At 58.8% G+C, this 9,087-nt stretch overlaps 1 long non-coding RNA gene across 2 annotated transcripts; it reads right to left on the reverse strand.

The window, feature by feature from the left end:
* Positions 1 to 501: 501 nt before the first annotated feature.
* LOC106988768 (uncharacterized) lies at positions 502 to 8,459 on the reverse strand. 2 transcript variants are annotated; one of them, XR_001432392.3, is made up of 3 exons: positions 7,903 to 8,459; positions 7,628 to 7,800; positions 502 to 7,054 (listed from the first exon to the last, which is right to left on the reverse strand). It is a non-coding gene; the product is annotated as an uncharacterized LOC106988768 (long non-coding RNA). The 2 variants fall into 2 exon arrangements; XR_008291143.1 differs by having other exon boundaries at positions 502 to 7,446.
* Positions 8,460 to 9,087: the final 628 nt, after the last annotated feature.

Raw genomic sequence — 9,087 nt, forward strand, 5'->3', positions numbered from 1 at the left:
TCAACAAGATAAAGCTGTCTCCTGTGAGGTGGGTGTTTTATTGGTCTTGGCTTCAGTGCTGCAGGCGCCAGAATTGGGGGGGAGGGGTGAGTCCTCTGCTCTGGAACCCTCCTGTGCTGTTCAGAGTAGCCTGGTGGTGCCCAGGGATCAGTCTTTCCTGTCGTCATGGGCAGGCACCAGGAACTGAGGCATCCCCTGGACCTGGCCTGTAACTGCCCTTAGATCCCCATCCCCAGAGCACCAGACTGAGCAGCCACTATGAATCCCCAGGCTGGGCACTCAGGGGTCAAGACAGAGACCCGGTGTGCACCCAGGCATGCGTATGTCTGTGCCCCTTCCTCCCTGGTGGACCTTTGGGAACCCAGCCAGAGCCAGAGTGGGGTTTGGGGGTTGGGGGAAGCGGGACTTGCCTGGGAATTCTGGGGGCCAAATGGCTGCAGGGGGTTGCCCAGAAAGAGGGAAGTCAAGCCCCTGACTCCAGAGATGTGGTAGCCTGGTCCGGCTCTACCCGCAGGTACAGACACAACCTGTCCAGAGTCCCCACAGGCGGACACAGGAAGGTCTTGGCAGCTATGGGCCACCCTGGGCCTGGGATCCTGCCACCCAGAACTGGGAATAATATCTGCTGGCCTTGCCCGCCCCTCTCTAGAGGTCAAGTCTTTCTTCCAAATCTCAGTCTCTGCCAATACCACCTCTCTCTGCTACTGATACTTCCAGCCCAGCCTCTGCACCAGCCAGCCAGGATTGCTTCTAAGTGAGGTCACCCAAATCAGCATCCCCAAGGGGACTTCACCTGGCCCCTCTGAACACCCTCATCTGCCCAGGGCCTCAGCAGCACAGGAGTAAATCTGTGGCGCCAGGGTATGTGCTGGTGTCCTGGGGTACAAGGGACCCTGACAGGAATGGAGTGTACTCCTAGGAGGCTTCTTGGAGGAGGGGGTGCTGCTGTGAGTCTTAAAGATAAGTAGGTGGTGGCAGGGCCAACATTACCACCAGGTGAGGGAAGCACGGAACCTGGACTCCTGGTACTATTAGAGACCACAAAACATTTTACTTTTAATTTCCCTTAAAACCAGAATGAAAAAAGAATATAATAACAATGAATATTGAAGAATGAATCTATCATGGGCTATATTTATCTTTATACCAATAGAGTTATAAGTTATAATTTAAAACTTTTCAGTGGAGGAAAGGACTCCCAAATACAAAAGGTGCTACACGGGTGGTAACAGGGCCATTGGTTAGTGATTCTAGGGAGTGGCACTCCTGGGCAGAGGAAACAACTCAGCCTCACTCAGAGACACTGAGGGGAGACAAGGAAACAGGAAGTTGGGCCCTGGGGAAGAGGCAAGGCCTGGAGGCCAGGGGTCCTGGACTATTCCCAAAGGAGCCCCTGGAGAACAAGTTGGCCAGATGTGCCCATCAGGCACTGGGTGAGTGCAGGCAGAGTCTGGGAGTATCAGAGAAATATGATAGGTGAGAGGGGCCAGGTTAGGTATTCAGCAGTGAGAGGAATCTAGAAGGGAGCATAGATGAAGCTAGCTGCTTGGCTCATGGGGAGGAGTGTAGTGCCAGCTCAGTGACTGCAAGAGAGGTAGGCATGACAGCATGATGGTGGAAAAGGGACCCAGGGGACCATGGGGTGGATGCATATGGCAGGCTATAGACTCTTGAGCGTCTGGACTGAAGATAGACTTTCAGATTCCATAACCTGTAAAGAAGTACATATGAAAGAGAAGGGTGCCTAGAGTGGAAGCCTAACCCACTTACCCTTTCACCCATCATACCTCGTTCACCCATCAATCCATCCCCCCACCCATCCTATGCTTGAGGGGTGGGTGAGGCAGAAGAGGGTCCTGAAGGAAGGAATGAGAGGGGAGGCTGAGCTGAGAGGAGGGTCTCAGGGCCCATGAGTGCAGCTCATCTAATACATAGCAAGGCGTCAACTAGAAGCACCAAGAAAAATCCCAATGTGTTGATGCCAAACAAGGTTTATGCAGAAGCTGACAAGTTTGCTGAGGGCCATGTTCCCGGCTGGAAGATGGGATGACCCAGCCCAAGTCCTGGCTTTGCCCCTCACCAGTCATGAATCACCCCATCCTGTCTCTGAAGCCCCAGGAGCCCGGGAGCCCACACACACCTGCTGGACTCAGACACACAGTTACTCAACTGCTAACATGTGGCAAACTCAGGTTTTTGCAAGGCCACCCAGTCTGAAAGAACGGTCTATCTGTTCTGCTGGAAGGAGTCTGCAGCACGCTGACATCTGTTAGCATCTGCATGTACACAGAGCATGAAAGGTCAGGCTCCTTTGTTCTGAGCAGGGCATGAGGACTCCACATCTGGGGATGCCCACCCTCCTCTATGTAGAGGGAAAACCCCCTCTGACTGGCCCCAGTCCTGCCAAGTGTCTCTTCTGCTCGCGCTTCCCATGGGCCTCCAAGCAGCCTGGCCAGTCTACAGGTGGGAAGGCCCCCAGGACCAACCTGGGACTTTGTTAAACGCCCTGGAGAAAGTGCCAAGTTGTGGCCTTGGACAGAACCCTGGAATCGCTGCCCTTCCCCTGCCCACGGCAGGTGTGGGTCCGGCCTCCGCAGGCGGGTTCTGCTCAGTGTCTCAGCCCACACCAGGCTGTGCTCTTCAGTCCAACACACTTCTGGGGCTGCACCTGGGGCACCGTGCAGAACTTCAAAGGGTCGGACATCACAGAGTTCCCGCTCTCACGGCAAAATGTGCAGAGCTACTCTGTTGTGAAACCGCAGACAGCAGCGCGGAAGATGAAATGACCCGGTGGAGGACGCGGACAGTTGCAGTAATAAAGGAACCCTCATACCCAGACGGGCACCCACAACGACATCATTGCACTCAGCAGGCATATCACCAACTCAACCAAGCCTTGCAAGGAGGACTGGGCCTTGGATGGGGTCAGGCTAAGTTATCACCTCAGAAAGCCAGCCTGGGCTGCAGTTGTGAAACAGTAAAACTCACTGACCACCTCAGCATGCTACTTCTGAAAACCCCTGATGTGACAAATCAATGATGACAAGGTGACTGTTGGTCGTCTGGGTGACCCTGATGGTGGGACTGTGCGTGAAGTACGCCCAAACAACCCACCCCTCCTCCCAGGGTAGGCAGGCACAGAGTTGCAACCCTGCCGGAGCATGGTAGATGAGGCCGGGCCACGAGATTCCCCCAGACTTGGGAGTTTTCGCTCTCTCCCTGAAGAAGACGATGTCTGTGGCCAAACCTTAAGAAACTTTCGGGGGATAGGAAGCTATTCAGAGTCCTGCCTGGGCAGAAGCCCAGTGGGCAGGTGCTGGGAGAAGAGGTTAGCAGGCCTGGGGCTGCCTCAGGCCAGGGAGGCCAAGCCGGGAGGGTGGAGGGGGCCACACCAGGGTGGAGCCCTGTAAAAAGCCTCAAACGCTGACACGTGGTGGGTATGTCAGAAAACAAACAAAAGTCCTGCTCGCAGGGAGCTCACAGTTAGCAGGAAGTCCAACATAAACAGTCACTTCCAGGGCCAGTCTGGGCTCGCTGTGGAGGCTGGGAGTCTCTCAGAGCTGGGCCTGGGGGCAGTACCTTCCAGCCACCCACCCTCCTAGCCCTCCACCAACTGGCCCCTTACCTCCAGCTTCTCTCTTCCTCCAGGATTTCTGTGCCGAGGGTCCCCACCTGAACGTCCTTTCTCCTTCAACTTCCACTAACAGTCCTGGCAGAGGCCCACCTGAACCCATTCCTCCCGCCCAGAGGCCTGACTGCTGCCCTGTGACTGAGGGTGGCACATCCTAGTGTCTCTATCAGGACCGTGGTAGGTTCCGAATGCTCACAGGTCTTCCCAGGCCAAAACAGGTGAGCAGGCCAAGAGTGAACATGTGACCAGCACAGCTGGGATTGACCCTCCAGGGCCTACACCCCCACAGGGAGGAGCATGGGTCCCCAAGGCCTTCATGTGGGATCTGCCCTGAGCGTGAGCAGCAGGACCGTGGTCGCAGGAGGAGGAAAGCACACTCACGCATAAGCACACAGCATAGACACACGTGAGCACATGGGTAGCCCTACACTCTCGGGTAAGGGTCTGCTCTTCCCTCACAATCAGCCCCTGCTGGCACACTCCCGAGACGCGGGGGTGTAACGGGACTGGAACTGAGTCTGCGCGCAGCACCACCCTGATAGCTCTGCCACTCCACTCTGGTCATCTCCCTGACCTGACATCCGAACGATTACGGTGCTGCAGTGGCTTGTGCCGTGAGGGATAAGGACCACAACCTCATGGACACACAGCAGGACAACAGCTGCGGCCAGGGGTCCCCTCGACCCCCTTCCCACCCCAGGCCATGTCCAGGCGCAGACCAGGTGATGTTTGCAGGGACAGAAAGGGGTGGAACCAGCCCACGTGCCCATTCATTGGGACAGATTCTTCTGTCTCCGGGGGCCCTAGAAGACTCTATTCCTGCCCTTTGCTTGGCCCTACCTTGGGGTGAACCCATCCCCCAGCTCCTGTACTCTGGGCCCATTTATGGAGAAAGCATCAAGAGTGTGCTAGGCCTGCCTCACCGTGCTGACCAGGGCACCTGTAGCCACATTTCACCCTGACTGCTCTGCTCCGGGCCAAAGGACCCCACAGATTTTGAACCCCTATCTCATTTTCAGATGGAGAAAGTAAGGTCCTGAGAAGGGCAGAGAAGGCTGGGTCATTCAGTGGCTGGCTAGGAGGGCCCAAATCTCAGGCCACTGAAGGTTCTGCCACCTTTGCCACCTGTGTCAGCCTAACTCCAGCACAACCCAGGCCCAAGAGGGGCCACAGCATGTGACAGGCTGCCTGAGGCAGGTGCTGCTCTCTGTCCCCGGTGACGCCAGTGAGCGGGTGTCTTCACTCCTCCTGCAGAGGAACTTGGCTTGCAGAGCCAGTGGTAGCCAGGACTCCCATTCACGTTGCCAGACCAACAACTCCCTCTGTATGGCTTCCGAGTGTATCCAGTGCACCCTGTGGTGTGTCAAGCTCACCTGTGTCACTGTGTTTTTGCCTGGGGTCACTGTGTGTGTGTGTGTGTGTGTGTGTGTGTGTGTGTGTGTGTCTGCTTACGCGTGATGCAGCAGGTGAATATCATGGTATATGTTACCAATGCTCTGGCAGCGTGTGCCCTGTCGGTGCCCCGAGTCTGCGAACCCACAGGGGAATGTAGGGTTGACCCTAAGCCCTATCTCTCTACTCCTTTATATAGCATCAGTTAAGGTCGGTGAACAGGCTGGCCTTGGAAACATGTCTGCTCCTGAGGCATGGCCTGCAGCCAGCTCATGGCGGGCCGAAGGCAAGGCAAGTCTTAGCAGGGCAGCCCCTCCTGTGTCTGACCTGCAGCTGGGAACCGACACATTCCTGGAAGCTCTGACCACTCTAGCAGGGAGTGTAAAGGAGCCCTAGCTGATTCGCCACTGACCTCTGACCTCCCAGGCTAACCCTTCCGAGTGGAACACTGCTGCCAGCCATCAGACCCTTACTCCAGACACGCTGTCTTGGGTATGACGGCTATATCCATCTGGTGCTCATGCTGCAGGCCTGTGTGTCTATGTATGCTTTTGCACAGGTGTTGGTGGTGTCTTTGATCTTGGATGTAAGTTAACACACATACTGTCTGTGCATGTTTGTGGTGAGGATGTCAGCCTCTGTGCTGTGTGTGCAGCTTGGGGAGCTGCTGTGCGTGCATATGGAAGCGTATAGGCATGAGCTTTTGAGAAGGCATGCATCTGTTGGTGGCTTTGGGCACATGTATGTGTACCCGTGGATGTGCTTCCTCACAGCTGTGTCAGCTGTGCCCACACCTGTGTGATCTGTCCCTACATGCCTTCCTGTGTCTGGCATGTCTGGGCCTGCTCTCCCACCCTGACAGTCACCCTAGATGAGCTCAGGAAGACTAAGGCTGAGGGAGCAGGTCTCCTCTGCATCTCTCTTCTTCCAACCTCACCCATCTCTCTTCCCGGGGTTCCACATCTGGTGCTCAATAAATGATTGCTTGGTGAAGGAATGGCTCAAAAGGGGGCTTTAAGGGGAGCAGTCTGGGGATGAGGGTAGGTAGGCACTCCAGGATGGGAGGGAGGCTTCTGGCAGGAACGCCAGTTGTGGACAGGGTCAGATAGCGCCAGAGGAGGCGGTCATGGCTGGCCGAGCCCCGGGTTGGGGGCAGCAGGGTCTACGGGCTGCCCCGCGTTCCCCGGAGACGTCTCGGGTCACAGTCTGCGCTGCTCAGGCCGAGCCGCCCCGCGGGTTATTTATGACCCCCCTCCCCCTCCCTGGCGGCGGCGGCGGCGGCGGCGGCGGCGGCGGCGGCGGCGGCGGCGGCGGCGGCCGCGGCTCCGGCCTCGGCCCAGCGGCGGAGGGCCCCCAGAGGGGGTACCGCGAGGAGCGAGGGCTCCGCGGAGGCCCGGAGGAAGGGGAGGGGGCGGGGCCTCTGCGGGTCGGAGGAGGGGCTTTGGCCGCCTAGCCCACCAGTGTTCCCCCGGGGTGCCGCCAGGCCAGAACGCGAGGCGAGGGGTGGTTCTAGAGCCAAAATTCTGTCCGTCTGACCTCTGGCTCAGTCAGAAGTGCAGAGGAGCACACGGGGCCCCAGATGCCAAACCAGGACAGAGGTGGATAGGAGGGAAGAAGTGAGCAGATCCTTGTGGAAGGAGTGTAATGTCCAGGACTAAGGACGTCTGATCCCTGTGGGAAAGTGGCTCTGACCCTGTGGGCAGAGAGGTCTATTTCCCATGAAGAGGGGGAGACAGGTAGGGGTGGGGGTAGGGGTGAACTGATTAGCCAAAGCCCTGGACAGCCCCTGGAAGGGGGTCTCCTGGGAGTCAGGGAGTGGCCCTTGGAGGAGAAGGGGTTCTGCAGGGAACCTTGACCCCAGTCATGGTCTTTTCAGGAAGGCACCTTGGTCCTCCAAAGAGAGGTGGGGCAAGACAGTAGCATGGAGGTTAGGTTGGGTGAGCTAGGTTAGCCCCCATACCTTGCCAGCTGGATCCTGCTCCTGAAAGCCAAGGTTGGGGCCTTCTGTGCCCCTCCTTCCCCACTGTGGGCCTGGTCAGGATGAAAGAGGCCAGGGGTGAGCGAGGGGTGGTCCTGCAGAAAGGAAGGGAGGCTCCCTCGGCAGGCTACATGGTACCTTCTCAGATCTGGAGACATACTTCACTAGGCTTCCCTCCCCAAACCTTAGTTTAAAAGTCAGGGGTTAGGAGGCCTAAGGATCCGCGAACAGGTGCAGACAAACATGAGAAGAAGTGAGTGGAGGAAACCATCTTTTGAAAGCAGTGTCAGGGCCGTGGCCAGACGGGACAGGTGGCCCCCCTCTGAGTCCTGACAGCCTCTCCACACTGTGCCATGACCACAGATTAACATGATGGCTGCTCCGTGGGCCATGGCTCTTGGGCAGCAACAGCCTCCTGCATCGATTAGAGACGAAGGCACCACACCTGAGAGCAAGAAAAGGGCCACCAAAGGTGAATGTGCATCTAGGGTCCGACATTTTGTGGACACCCTGCCAGACGCATCTCACAGGGCTGGCGGGGGGAAGGGGGTGCTGTCTACGTGCTGGGGTTGGATCTGAGGCTACTTTCTAGCTTGTCCAAAATAACACACCAGGGAAAGACAAACCTGTCTCAGCAGCTGCTAGTGGGTTTCTGTTTCTTCTCCTAATGCTCCTGCTGCAAGCTGACATGCTGCTGTGCAGGGAGCCAGGCGGGAAAAGCTACCCTCACTCCAGACCGGTACCTCAGGACACCAAAGTGGACATGGATGTAGCGGGTTCCTCTTCCCCAGACCGGCTCCTAACAGGGAACAGAAATGTCCTCAAGTGCACAACCCCACATTCATTGGCCCCTCCTCTTCCCCACATCCCCCAACCCTCACTCAGACAGGGCCCAGCCCACCTTCCTGCCCCACAACGTGGCTCAGATATTGTCTGTCCTGGTGTCAGACGGCCTGGATTTAAAGCAGCTGTGTGACATCAAGAGAGTTACTTGACCTCTCTGTGTCTCACCTTCCTCATCTATAAATGAAACAATGAGGAAAACTCACTGAGATGATCAAGTGAACTAAGGCATGTAAAGCGCATAGTAAGGTGGCAATGGCTGACAGAACTGTTGTTACTCACAGAGCATGAAGCCTCCCCAACACATCTGCTGAGGCCACACACCGCAAACCCACAGCCTCACGCCCTGCAGATGCAGAGGAGACCACCCACGCCCGACAGTAATGCCCACCACCCACCGCCGCTGTGCCAACACTCCTACCCAGAGCCGCCACGCAAGCAGGCAGTCCCAGACCACCGATCCCCCATCGGCTAGGAGCCCACTCCGGGTCCTGGGCCCGCCCCCTCCCCACGTGCAGTCCCGGACTCCAGCTGCGCCCAGTGACTCCCTCAACAATGGCGCGGTAGGTGCGCGCGGCTTCTCGCCGGCATACGCCCCTTCGCACACCCGGGACTCCCTTTCTCCTATCCTCGTCCACTCGGGAATGAGGCAAGGGTGCGTGCAGCCCCGTCCCGCCACCCCCCGCCGCCAGCCGCGTGAGCCCAGTCGGCCGTCACGCACCCCCTGCCGGAGCCCGCGCCCGCCCGCCCGCCGCGCCGGGGCCGTTTAAATGGGCCAAGTTGTGGCGGCGGCGGCGGCGGCGGAGGCGGCGGCGGCGGCGGGAGTCTCCCAAGTCCCCGCCAGGCGGGCGCGCGCCAGTGTACGCGGGTGCGCGGCCGGGGCGGCGGGGCGGCGAGGCGGCGAGGCGGGACCTGGGCCTGGGACCCCCGGGCGGGGCGGGGCGAAGGGCCGCAGACTTCCCGACTCCACTGCCAGGCTGGGCCCGGCGGGCAGTCCGGCGAGCGGGGCGCGGGGCCGCCTCACGGGGCGCGGGCGCGGGTGGCCCGGCGCCCTGTGGAGCCCTGGCGCTCCGGAGCGCGATAGGAGATCGATAGCAGCTCCCGCGGCACCATGACTCGGGCAGCCGAGGCCCCGCCAGCCGGCCGGGAAGCGGTCCGAGGTGGCCCGGCGGGCGGCGCGGCGGCAGGTGCTGGGGTGCAGTAGCGGATAGGGCGGGCGCGCGGCCAGGCGACTCCTGGGCCC

The sequence above is a fragment of the Acinonyx jubatus genome, chromosome C1 (assembly GCF_027475565.1).
Source record: "Acinonyx jubatus isolate Ajub_Pintada_27869175 chromosome C1, VMU_Ajub_asm_v1.0, whole genome shotgun sequence".
Lineage (NCBI taxonomy): Eukaryota > Metazoa > Chordata > Mammalia > Carnivora > Felidae > Acinonyx > Acinonyx jubatus.